At 33.1% G+C, this 14,321-nt stretch overlaps 2 long non-coding RNA genes across 2 annotated transcripts; both read right to left on the bottom strand.

Moving 5' to 3' along the window:
* Nucleotides 1–228: 228 nt before the first annotated feature.
* On the bottom strand, nucleotides 229–8,747 carry LOC143072073 (uncharacterized). Its single transcript, XR_012977033.1, has 5 exons — nucleotides 8,675–8,747; nucleotides 8,122–8,327; nucleotides 3,981–4,049; nucleotides 3,304–3,368; nucleotides 229–3,053 (listed from the first exon to the last, which is right to left on the bottom strand). It is a non-coding gene; the product is annotated as an uncharacterized LOC143072073 (long non-coding RNA).
* A 368-nt stretch (nucleotides 8,748–9,115) lies between these two features.
* Nucleotides 9,116–12,716, bottom strand: LOC143072072 (uncharacterized). Its single transcript, XR_012977032.1, has 6 exons — nucleotides 11,841–12,716; nucleotides 11,188–11,342; nucleotides 10,651–10,719; nucleotides 10,102–10,295; nucleotides 9,665–9,733; nucleotides 9,116–9,317 (listed from the first exon to the last, which is right to left on the bottom strand). It is a non-coding gene; the product is annotated as an uncharacterized LOC143072072 (long non-coding RNA).
* Nucleotides 12,717–14,321: the final 1,605 nt, after the last annotated feature.

Below are 14,321 nucleotides of genomic sequence, written 5' to 3'. Positions count from 1 at the left end.
TAATTAAAATTTCAAAAACTTTAACCACAGAGTGAATATTTGTGGACGCCGCCAACGACGACGACGCCGACGCCGACGGAATGTAGGATCGCTTAGTCTCGCTTTTTCGACTAAAGTCGAAGGCTCGACAAAAATGGGGGTCAATTTTTTTTAAGACATGCAAATGCGAACTTCCTTAATTTCATACATAAAAATATGTGCTTTCAGATTTCAGCTTACTACTTCAAATTGTATTGAAATCCCTCCTTTACAACGAAATATTTCCAGTAAAATTCCTACACTGGCACAAGTTCTTTTTAATAAGTAATAAGGGGAGATAATCACAAATTCTGATAACCAAGTTGATATTATCCCATTTCACCTTATATTAATAGGGGGCTTGTGCTTCTAAAAAATTGTAATTTTGTCCATCAAATTAAAATTTGTGAAGCAATTTTGCCATAAATAATTCTTTCAGGATGGAAAAGTTGCAATAGCATACAACACAGTTAGGAAATGGTCAAAGGCGATGCAAGACTAAAAATAAGTTGAGGTCAATTTAGGCTGTAACACATATTTACATATAAAACTGCATATAGAAGCTATAGGAAAGAGAAATTTGTTTCTTTTTGGTTATTTCTATGCTTAATTGACATGATACAAAAAGCCTAAGTGCAATAAGACTCTTGCATTGAACTTTTTTTGCAGACAGGGTACTTTGATCTTTAACCTTTATTGAAAAGCACTTAACGCCCATATGGGCCAATGGCTTAAAACATGATACATAATATACAGTTTACATATATAAAGCAATGAAAATTAACAATGCAGACACTTTGAACTATAATCCTTGTCTTCTTTAAATCAATATACTACAAGAGATTTTAAATCATGTTAAGGACTCCCTGCCCTCAGTCTTAGTGACTTTTTTAAAAAGGAGCCTAATTTGCAAGTGTCCTGTTTTGTTTCAGGATTGAGGATATGTTTTAATTTATCTATATCATTTAAGTTATCATATTTATTTTTTCATTTAAAAATTCTTTTCTTAATTGTTCATTTATTTTACATTTAAAAAAAGAAATGAAACTCATGATGTAGTACATCACAATGTGTACATAGTCTTAAATCTCTGGGAATTTTCCTGTATCTACCAGTTATTATTAATAAACAGTGGTCACTTATTCGAAATTTACAAATTAGTTGTCTATATTCAAAATTTTGAGAAAGTAGGTATGGTTTAAAGTTATAGCTTTTCTTTATTTTTTTAAAAACTTGGAGTTTGCTATTCTCTTGTAAATTTAATATTTTATCATTATATAAATTTTCATAGTTTTCTAAATTTTGTTTGTATATTAGCCTATTATTTTTATCCTTATTTTGGTTAACAATTTCTAAATCATTTCGACTTCTGACATGATTTACATAGGAGTACCAAGAATAAATACCTGCATTATGTAAAGTTTTTGCCAAATTTAGTGTCTCTTTTAGTAAGGGACGTTTCTTTATGCAAATTTTATTTTCATTTTTCAGTGGAAATTCCAAAAACTTGCATGTAATTTTATTCTCAACAGGCATATATTTGAACCACTAACTATCCTACAGAAGAAGAAAAAGTTTCAATTGAAAGGAAACGGGTACATTTATCTTTGAAAAGTGTTTTTTTTACAGACTTAAAGTTAACTCTTTAAGATGGAATTCAACTAACTCAATTTTGATGTACATAGCTCCTTATCAGGGAATTTGCAGAATCTACATTTACTGATCAGGGAATTTGCTGAATCTACAGTTACTGAACTCATCTCTTAGGCCCAAGAACAGTTATTTTAATGTGCATTTCTTTTACTGTAGACAATAAACACAAATAAAATAAATTACACTTGTTTTGATATTTTTTAAGGTGTAGTGCACTACTTGTGGGACAAATTATATCAAAATTATAGAAAAGTCTATCGGCTCTAGCTCAAAATATGGACAATTATATGTTAAGGTGGTCTGTAGTTCAATAATATACAAAATTTATCATTACATTAAGTACATATTGTACACAAATTATTGTTTTACAGAAACTATATTATTTTACATTCCCTGAAAGTAAGGTGTTTCATCAATATTCTCCTGTTTTTTGGACTTGTCAAAAATTCAGCCAAAAATGCTTAGCATAACTCAATGCATGAAAAGTTTAATGGATGCTTTGTTAAACGTACTGCTCAAATTACAGAAGAGAATGTCTAAGTTATATTGGTAAACTGTGAACTAAAGAAACTTCTAGTATGAGGCATTAAACAGGTGCATTACCTCCCCTTCACAATGTTAAACTTATGATCAATTACAACTGAGTCGAGTACCTGTAGCAATAAGCTTGATTTTTACTCAAGAAATGTCTGTGACTGGTAGTAAATAAGGATTACATACATATTGCTACATGTAATCTCTTGAATGTATCATTACACCAATTTTGACAATAATATTTTTGATTTCCATGTAAAACCATTGCCATACTTGAATTATTTACAATATTTTTGTTATTCTTAGATTCTCCATTCTTAACCAATGTAAATGTTAACTTAATAAGAACCATTCTATCTGTTGAGCCACAAGTAAAAAAAAAGTCCATAGCATTTAATGGTAGAGAGAAAAAGAAAGTTGAGTGAAAATTCAAAACACAATACACTAACCTTAATTAAAACTTCCACTCTTGTTGAAAATGGAGAATCTTTACATTTATTATTTTAGAATTTATCAACTACATTCTTTCTCTTGTTTATGCAAGATTTGTATGAACCGTTCATATTGGAAATTGTTCAGTAGAGTTAGAAAGACCCCAAAGAGAAATATGGTCACTCTTGGTCTTCTGCAGACTGGCAGTAAAATCTTTGCAAGAGAAAGGCGTCTGTTTGGTAGTGCAGGATATACAAATTGGCAGTCATGTCCAGTGTCAGAATGGGGATGTTAAATCTGATGTCTTGTGAAGAGAGAGTGCCCAGCTGTCAACATATTAAGAACCTTCACAACATCTCTAAGGAGTATGGAGAATTAATCACATAATTATATCCTTCAGCCACAGTAATACTTATCTGAAAAAGAAATACACTTTTCAATTTTCTGTCATATTTTAAGAAACTGAAAAAGGCAAAAAATAGCAAACTGGGAATAACAATTAAAGCAGAGAAACTTTTCAAAATAATAATGTTTCCCTTCCTAAAACTTGACAGGTCATTCCAGAAAATATTAAATTGTAAAAAGATTATACAAATCACATGGGAGTTTACATGATCTTAAATAGAAAATTTTAAAAATCTAAAAAAATTCTTTGTTCTTTCTTACTTTTAAAAGTCAACTCTAATAGCCATTTCCAACATCAATCTGTAGGTACAAGCTGGAATGCTAGCCTGAAAAATAAAATGCTTAGTCATTGAAAATAGTAAAAAAGGAATCACTGTTGGTATACTTTATATGTACATTATATATAAAAATATAAAAATAGATATACAACATTTTAAGGGAGTTGGCTTCTCAGTTTCAAAATGATTAACTTTTCAAAACACTAAAATAAAATTGAGAATGGATATCAAATATATTGATAGGGGATTAATAAAGGAATCAAAAGAGCAAAAAAATATATAGGTCATCGTGCTTGTTTTCGAGATATTAGCCATTGAAATTTTGGCGGGAAAATGTTCCTGATTGGGCTGACTGACCTAAAAAAAGGGGGGGGGGTATTCCAGTCAAGCTTCAGTGATTCCCTTTATAATCAACCAAATTTTATCCCACAAAAGGGGGCCCTGGCCCCCTTAGATCCGCCTATGAAAACACCAATAAAACCAGACAAAGATCTCTACCTAGTTGAAGTTGACATAGCAAAAAAGATTTTCAATTACCGGTACTAATAAATCAAATATTATAACAACTGATCAAAAGTTTTCAAGCCCAGTGATAGCTGATTGTTTCTTTTTATTGACAGTATGATAAAATTTGTTTAAATAGAGGAATTATATACGTACTTGTTTTTAAGATATCTTATACCACAAGTCTTACTCCCCTTCATGAAAACATTGGCACTCTTTTATAACCTAAACAGGAATTAAAATTGACACAAATTATATGGGGACAAAGTCCCCAATAACAGTAGAAAATTCAATAAAAAAAAACAAAAAAAACTAGAGGCTCTAAAGAGCCTGTGTCGCTCACCTTGGTCTATGTGCATATTAAACAAAGGACACAAATGGATTCATGACAAAATTGTATTTTGGTGATGGTGATGTGTTTGAAGTTCTTACTTTACTGAACATTCTTGCTTCTTACAATTATATCTATAATGAACTTTGCCCATTAGTAACAGAGAAAAATATTTGGTAAAAATTTACATAAATTTACCAAATTAATGAAAATTGTTAAAAATTGACTATAAAGGGCAATAACTCCTTAAGGGGTCAACTGACAATTTTGGTCATGTTTGACTTATTTGTAGGTCTTACTTTGCTGAACATTATTGCTGTTTACAGTTTATCTCTATCTATAATAGTATTCAAGATAATAACCAAAAACTGCAAAATTTCCTTAAAATAACCATTTCACAGGCAGCAACCCAACAACAGGTTGTCCTATTCGTCTGAAAATTTCAAGGCAGATAAATCTTGACCTGATCAACCATTTTACCCTATGTCAGATTTGCTCTAAATGCTTTGGTTTTTGAGTTATTAGCCAAAAACTGCATTTTACCCCTATGTTCTATTTTTAGCCATGGTGGCCATCTTGGTTGGTTTGACGGGTCACGCCACACATTTTTTAAACTAGATACCCCAAGGATGATTGTGGCCAAGTTTGGTAGAATTTGGCCCAGTAGTTTCAGAGGAGAAGATTTTTGTAAAAGTTTACGGACGACGGACGACGGACGACAGACGACGGACGCAGGACGACGGACGACGGACGCCAAGTGATGAGAAAAGCTCACTTGACCTTTCAGGTCAGGTGAGCTAAAAATGGTTAAAAATTTACTATAAAGGGCAATAACTCCTTAAGGGGTCAACTGACCATTTCGGTCATGTTGACTTATTTGTAAATCTAACTTTGCTGAACATTATTCCTGTTTACAGTTTATCTCTATCTATAATAATATTCAAGATAATAACCAAAAACGGCAAAAATTTCCTCAAAATTACCAATCCAGGGGCAGCAACCCAACAACAGGTTGAACGATTCATCTGAAAATTTCAGGGCAGATAGATCTTGACCTGATAAACATTTTTACCCCACATCAGATTTCCTCTAAATGCTTTGGTTTTTGAGTTATAAGCCAAAAACTGCATTTTACCCCTATGTTCTATTTTTAGCTGTGGCGGCCATCTTGGTTGGTTGACCGGGTCACGCCACACATTTTTTAAACTAGATACCCCAAAGATGATTGTGGCCAAGTTTGGATTAATTTGGCCCAGTAGTTTCAGAGGAGAAGATTTTTGTAAAAGATTACTTATATTTATGAAAAATGGTTAAAAATTGACTATAAAGGGCAATAACTCCTAAAGGGGTCAACTGACCATTTCGGTCATGTTGACTTATTTGTAAATCTAACTTTGCCGAACATTATTGCTGTTTACAGTTTATCTCTATCTATAATAATATTCAAGATAATAACCAAAAACAGCAAAATTTCCTCAAAATGACCAATTCAGGGGCAGCAACCCAACAACGGGTTGACCGATTCATTTGAAAATTTCAGGGCAGATAGATCTTGACCTGATAAACATATTTACCCCATGTCAGATTTCCTCTAAATGCTTTGGTTTTTGAGTTATAAGCCAAAAACTGCATTTTACCCCTATGTTCTATTTTTAGCCGTGGCGGCCATCTTGGTTGGTTGACCGGGTCACGCTACACATTTTTTAAACTAGATACCCCAAAGATGATTGTGGCCAAGTTTGGATTAATTTGGCCCAGTAGTTTCAGAGGAGAAGATTTTTGTAAAAGATTACTTATATTTATGAAAAATGGTTAAAAATTGACTATAAAGGGCAATAACTCCTAAAGGGGTCAACTGACCATTTCGGTCATGTTGACTTATTTCAGACTATGCGAAATACGTCGGACCGTCGGACAAATCCGGTGAATAATGGATCGGTCTGGTAAAATTTTGTTGAATTCCGGTCCGAATGTCCGGTGTTTTTTTTCATGGAACATTCTAGCAAAATTGCCAAACGATCTCAAATTCATTTTCATCTTTATTATTCACCACAGCGATGTTTATTTTGTTCAACCGCTAGCTTTATGCCGAACATCGACAACCAGTAATGTGTAAATCCGGGTAAAAACATATCTGACTGTCAAAAACAACAATGGATGCCATCATTGGCACAACCGGAAATGTAAATAAAACCGGATCAGATTCTGGGAACGGATAAGGATAATTCCGGGTTTGCCGATTTAAATACAATAAATGAATAAACATCCAAGCAGATCACAAAATTTAGCTATGAAATATAACCACAAGAATTGAAAACCAAAAGATATATGAAAAAGAAAGAAGAAACAGGAAATAATATTTTATACAGAAACTCTAGTAAATTATGTTTAGTTCACAAACATTGTCAAAATCCAATAAAATGGGACATTACTCTTCACTGAAATGCATTCAAGCAATTGTGCACAACTTTCATAACAATATCCCCTCTTGTTACATCATTTTGTTTTAATTTTTGCATTTCGGGGAGGAGTAGGGCACAACAAAGTCATATGTTTGTTGTTTTTTGTCGGATAATATACAATTAGATGTAAAAAAAAATTGGTCTGGTAAAATTTCATTCGGTCTGGTAAAGCTAGGATGCTTACCAGACCTAATGTCCTGTAAAAATAAAATTCATTCGCATAGTCTGTTATTTGTAAATCTAACTTTGCCGAACATTATTGCTGTTTACAGTTTATCTCTATCTATAATAATATTCAAGATAATAACCAAAAACAGCAAAATTTCCTCAAAATGACCAATTCAGGGGCAGCAACCCAACAACGGGTTGACCGATTCATCTGAAAATTTCAGGGCAGATAGATCTTGACCTGATAAACATATTTACCCCATGTCAGATTTCCTCTAAATGCTTTGGTTTTTGAGTTATAAGCCAAAAACTGCATTTTACCTCTATGTTCTATTTTTAGCCGTGGCGGCCATCTTGGTTGGTTGACCGGGTCACGCCACACATTTTTTAAACTAGATACCCCAATGATGATTGTGGCCAAGTTTGGTTCAATTTGGCCCAGTAGTTTCAGAGGAGAAGATTTTTGTAAAAGTTAACGACGCCGGACGACGACGACGACGGACGCCGGACGCAAAGTGATGGGAAAAGCTCACTTGGCCCTTCGGGCCAGGTGAGCTAAAAATCGGGAAAATTTTCCCAATATTTTCATTGTACTAATAAACTCAAAATAGTTCATTTTTTTTTTTGTCGCGTTTTTGAATTTCCGGATTTGCGCAGAAATCTACAATGTACTTCCTTTTTCCGGTCTTGTTTGTATGAAACTGAGTAAAATATATATTTATCAGTATAGTATAAAATAGGAAGGAACACAATTCCAATTTCATTTTAATAATTCCTTGATATGAAAAAAAAACGTTACCCGATGATAGCGTTTATTTGTTTACATTGCATATGACGTCATAACTTAAATAACGTCACAACTAAAATCCATAACAACAGAACCAAAATCGGAAACGTTACCGTATTTCCGTTTCTTTTTTTTTAACAAATATTTAAGTTACAAAAAAATAATTTATACAGACTTCGTCCCCATTTACAGGTAATGCCTGCCTCATATTATATTTGACAAATTTGTTAAATTGCCAGCATAAACTTTTATTAATCTATTATGTATTCTGACTGCCTAATAGTGGGTTATCTCCTGATGAAAGAAACATTCTTGCTGTTTATTGTACTAGTCTCCCTTGAAGTAAAAATTCTATCAGGATTTACTTTTAATTGTATAAAATTCTATTCATGTACCAGATAAACATTTATCAAACTGATAAATATCTTTTTTTTGTGTGTTGTAAACGTGCAAAATAACAAAAATGTGTGTTGCCTTATAGCTTATCCTTATAGACTTTATCACATTTTCCTGATAATGTACAGAATTAATTGGCTTGAATATACTTGCATTATTTCTTTCATGACAAAGCCTCAGACTTGTTTGAAGATCAATGTAATAATTAATCTTCATTCCAGCTGCTATCCTTGCTGCTTGATTGCTTACATGGCAAAGCCTTGGACTTGGTTGAAGATCTAAGTTAACATCTTCCATGGAGTTGCTACTCATCTGCCATCTGGACTGAAACTTGGACTGGTCGGCTTCTTGAACAAAAACTAAAATTATAAATTAGATTATATTTATAAGACTGCTGTTGGCCAATATAAATGAAATAGATATTCCTTCAAGCTTCATATCCTGACCTGCATCAATGGAGCCATTTTCAGAGTCTTATTTGGTGAACATTTGTAATTTTGTTGGTACTTCATTTCATGGTTTAGCCAAAGCCTGCCTATAAGTCTTTACAATGACATCAGTGTGATCAATTCAAAATTTTAGAACCTTAAGTCAACAACAAAAAACCATTTGACCTCTTACAACTTTAAGCCTAGTGCATGTTTTTTCCCTGTTAACTTATTTTATGATGATAAAATTTGTTTAAATAGAGGAATTATATACGTACTTGTATTTAAGATATCTTATACCACAAGTCTTACTCCCCTTCATGAAAACATTGACACTGTGTTATAACCTAAAAAGGAATTAAAATTGACACAAATTATATATTTTACAAATTTGTTAAATTGCCATCCTAAATTTTTATTAATCTATTCTGTATTCTGATTGCGTAATAGTGAGTTATCTCCCACTGAAAGAAACATTCTTGCTGTTTATTGTACTAGTCTCCCTTGAAGTGAAAAGTTCTATCATGATTTACTTTTAATGGTATAAAATTTTATTCGTGTACTGGAAAAACATTTATCAAACTAATAAACATCTATTTTTGTTTGTTGTAAATGTGCAAAATAACAAAAATGTGTGTTGCCTTATAGCTTATCCTTATAGACTTTATCACATTTTCCTGATATGTACAGAATTAATTGGCTTGAATATACTTGCATTATTTCTTTCATGACAAAGCCTCAGACTTGTTTGAATATCAATGTAATAATTAATCTTCATTCCAGCTGCTATCCTTGCTGCTTGATTGCTTACATGGCAAAGCCTTGGACTTGGTTGTAGATCTAAGTTAACATCTTCCATGGAGTTGCTACTCATCTGCCATCTGGACTGAAACTTGGACTGGTCGGCTTCTTGAACAAAAACTAAAATTATAAATTAGATTATATTTATAAGACTGCTGTTGGCCAATATAAATGAAATAGATATTCCTTCAAGCTTCATATCCTGACCTGCATCAATGGAGCCATTTTCAGAGTCTTATTTGGTGAACATTTGTAATTTCGTTGGTACTTCATTTCATGGTTTAGCCAAAGCCTGCCTATAAGTCTTTACAATGACATCAGTGTGATCAATTCAAAATTTTAGAACCTTAAGTCAACAACAAAAAACCATTTGACCTCTTACAACTTTAAGCCTAGTGCATGTTTTTTCCCTGTTAACTTATTTTATGATGATAAAATTTGTTTAAATAGAGGAATTATATACGTACTTGTATTTAAGATATCTTATACCACAAGTCTTACTCCCCTTCATGAAAACATTGACACTGTTTTATAACCTAAAAAGGAATTAAAATTGACACAAATTATATATTTGACAAATTTGTTAAATTGCCATCCTAAATTTTTATTAATCTATTCTGTATTCTGATTGCGTAATAGTGAGTTATCTCCCACTGAAAGAAACATTCTTGCTGTTTATTGTACTAGTCTCCCTTGAAGTGAAAAGTTCTATCATGATTTACTTTTAATGGTATAAAATTTTATTCGTGTACTGGAAAAACATTTATCAAACTAATAAACATCTATTTTTGTTTGTTGTAAATGTGCAAAATAACAAAAATGTGTGTTGCCTTATAGCTTATCCTTATAGACTTTATCACATTTTCCTGATATGTACAGAATTAATTGGCTTGAATATACTTGCATTATTTCTTTCATGACAAAGCCTCAGACTTGTTTGAATATCAATGTAATAATTAATCTTCATTCCAGCTGCTATCCTTGCTGCTTGATTGCTTACATGGCAAAGCCTTGGACTTGGTTGTAGATCTAAGTTAACATCTTCCATTGAGTTGCTACTCATCTGCCATCTGGACTGAAACTTGGACTGGTCGGCTTCTTGAACAAAAATTAAAATTATAAATTAGATTATATTTATAAGACTGCTGTTGGCCAATATAAATGAAATAGATATTCCTTCAAGCTTCATATCCTGACCTGCATCAATGGAGCCATTTTCAGAGTCTTTATTTGGTGAACAATTGTAATTTCGTTGGTACTTCATTTCCTGGTTTAGCCAAAGCCTGCATACAAGTCTTTACAGTGACATCAGTGTGATCAATTCAAAATTTTAGAACCTTAAGTCAACAACAAAACCATTTGACCTCTTACAACTTTAAGCCTAGTGCATGTTTTTTCCCTGTTAACTTATTTTATGATAAAATTTGTTTAAATAGAGGAATTATATACGTACTTGTATTTAAGATATCTTATACCACAAGTCTTACTCCCCTTCATGAAAACATTGGCACTGTTTTATAACCTAAAAAGGAATTAAAATTGATACAAATTATATATTTTACAAACTTGTTAAATTGCCAGCATAAACTTTTATTAATCTAATTCTTTATTCTGATTGTGTAATAGTGAGTTATCTCCCACTGAAAGAAACATTCTTGCTGTTTATTGTACTAGTCTCCCTTGAAGTAAAAATTCTATCAGGATTTACTTTTCATCGCATTAAATTTTATTCAAGTATAGCGGAAAAACATTTATCAAACTGATAAATATCTTTTTCTGTGTGTTGTAAATGTGCAAAATAACAAAAATGTGTGTTGCCTTATAGGTAATCCTTATAGATTTTATCACATTTTTCCTGATATTGTACAGAATTAATTGGCTTGAATATACTTGCATTATTTCTTTCATGACAAAGCCTCAGACTTGTTTAAAGATCAATGTAATAATTAATCTTCATTCCAGTTGCTATCCTTGCTGTTTGATTGCTTACATGGCAAAGCCTAGGACTTGGTTGAAGATCTAAGTAAACATCTTCCATGGAGTTGCTACTCATCTGACATCTCGACTGAAACTTGAACCTTCCTTTAAGCTTCTTATCCAGATCTGTGTCAATGACGCAATTTTCTGTGTCTTTGCTCTTTTTGCCTGTAATTCATTAACCATTTTCATTTTTTTTTCATCTTTTTTAGCAGTATTATGAAGACTATTTAATGATAACATCATTAATTCTAAAATTAATGTATGCAGATAATTATCAGAATGTGGTGGCTAACCAAAACCATCTGATGAATACATTTTGAACAAACAATCTAAACAAAGTCATATATTCCCAATTAAAATGCAAATAAATATGTAAATACATATCCAAATTGTCAATATTAAATCTATTTGTTGTAATTATTAAATTAGAAATTAATGTGATGCATGTTTTAATTCAAATCCTAAATTGGGGGGATCAGTCTATTTACAAATACAATAATTCTTTTAGAATTATATTTCATTAGAGAATAAATTTGAACAAGAAATTATTGACAATTTTTCAATAAAATTTCAAGTGGTCTTTCAAAGGAAAAACTGATTTATATTACCTAATTTTTTTTTTTAAAATAGTTTAAATACAATTGTTTATGACCAAATACTTACATCATCATTATCTGGTAGCTAAAATGAAACCATCTTCCTCCAGGTGTAGAACTGAACTTTCATCTGTGCTCATCCATCTGTAATACAAACTTAAATCATCTTAATATTTATGAGACAACAGTTAGTAAATTGAAAAAAATATATACTTAACGTTGTCCACCAGGAAAAAACACCATACACCTATAGAAAAAAGAAAGAAAAAAACACCATCCTGGACACCACCTAGAGGAAACCTGGGCAAAAGGCATACAAACATGCACACAATCTTATCTTAATTTAACATACCCAACCTTCTGATCCTTGGACACCACCTAGAGGAAACTAAGACAAAAAGGCATACAAACACACAATCTTATCTTAACATACCTGTCTGTCCGATCCTTTGACGGCACCTAGAGGAAACTTGGACAAAAAGGCATACAAACATGCACACAATCTTATCTTAACATGCCCGCTGTTTGATCCTTTGACGCCACCTAGAGGAAATTAAGACAAAAAGGCATACAAACACACAATCTTACCTTAACATACCTGTTTGTCCGATCCTTTGACGCCACCTAGAGGAAATTTGGACAAAAAGGCATACAAACACACAATCTAATCTTAACATACCTTTCCGTTGGATCCTTTGACGCCACCTAGAGGAAACTTGGACAAAAAGGCATACAAACATGCACACAATCTTATCTTAACATACCTGTCCGTTGGATCCTTTGACGCCACCTAGAAGAAACTTGGACAAAAAGGCATGCAAACATACACAAAATCTTATCTTAACATACCTGCTGTCTGATCCTTTGACACCACCTAGATGAAATTTGGAGAAAAAGGCATACAAACACACAATCTTATCTTAACATACCTGCTGTCTGATCCTTTGACGCCATCTAGAGGAAATTTGGACCAAAAAGGCATATAAACACACATTCTTATCTTAACATACCTGTCCGTCCAATCCTTTGACACAACCTAGAGGAAACTTGGACAAAAAGGCATACAAACATGCACACAATCTTATCTTAACATACCTGCTGTTTGATCCCTTGACGCCACCTAGAGGAAATTAAGACAAAAAGGCATACAAACACACAATCTTATCTTAACATACCTGTCCGTTGGATCCGTTGACGCCACCTAGAAGAAACTTGGACAAAAAGGCATGCAAACATACACGAAACCTTATCTAAACATACCTGCTGTCTGATCCTTTGACACCACCTAAATGAAATTTGGAGAAAAAGGCATACAAACACAAAATCTTATCCTAACATACCTGCTGTCTGATCCTTTGACGCCACCTAGAGGAAATTTGGACCAAAAGGCATACATACACAGTCTTATCTTAACATACCTGCTGTCTGATCCTTTGACGCCACCTAGAGGAAATTTGGACAAAAAGGCATACAAACACACAATCTTATCTTAACATACCTGCTGTCTGATCCTTTGACGCCACCTAGAGGAAATTTGGACAAAAAGGCATACAAACACACATTCTTATCTTAACATACCTGTCTGTCCGATCCTTTGACACAACCTAGAGGAAACTTGGACAAAAAGGCATACAAACATGCACACAATCTTATCTTAACATACCTGCTGTTTGATCCCTTGACGCCACCTAGAGGAAATTAAGACAAAAAGGCAAACAAACACACAATCTTATATTAACATACCTGTCCGTCAGATCCTTTGACGCCACCTAGAGGAAATTTGGACAAAAAGGCATACAAACACACAATCTTATCTTAACATACCTTTCCGTTGGATCCTTTGACGGCACCTAGAGGAAACTTGGACAAAAAGGCATACAAACATGCACACAATCTTATCTTAACATACCTTTCCGTTGGATCCTTTGACGCCACCTAGAAGAAACTTGGACAAAAAGGCATGCAAACATACACAAAACCTTATCTAAACATACCTGCTGTCTGACCCTTTGACAGAACCTAGATGAAATTTGGAGAAAAAGGCATACAAACACACAATCTTATCTTAACATACCTTTCCGTTGGATCCTTTGATGGCACCTAGAGGAAACTTGGACAAAAAGGCATACAAACATGCACACAATCTTATCTTAACATACCTGTCCGTTGGATCCTTTGACGCCACCTAGAAGAAACTTGGACAAAAAGGCATGCAAACATACACAAAATCTTATCTTAACATACCTGCTGTCTGATCCTTTGACACCACCTAGATGAAATTTGGAGAAAAAGGCATACAAACACACAATCTTATCTTAACATACCTGCTGTCTGATCCTTTGACGCCATCTAGAGGAAATTTGGACCAAAAGGCATATAAACACACATTCTTATCTTAACATACCTGTCCGTCCAATCCTTTGACACAACCTAGAGGAAACTTGGACAAAAAGGCATACAAACATGCACACAATCTTATCTTAACATACCTTTCCGTTGGATCCTTTGACGCCACCTAGAAGAAACTTGGACAAAAAGGCATGCAAAC

This window comes from Mytilus galloprovincialis, chromosome 4, assembly GCF_965363235.1.
Source record: "Mytilus galloprovincialis chromosome 4, xbMytGall1.hap1.1, whole genome shotgun sequence".
In the NCBI taxonomy this organism is placed as follows: domain Eukaryota; kingdom Metazoa; phylum Mollusca; class Bivalvia; order Mytilida; family Mytilidae; genus Mytilus; species Mytilus galloprovincialis.
The sequence above is the reverse complement of the archived record's forward strand: the minus strand, read 5'-3'. Positions and strand labels throughout refer to the sequence as shown.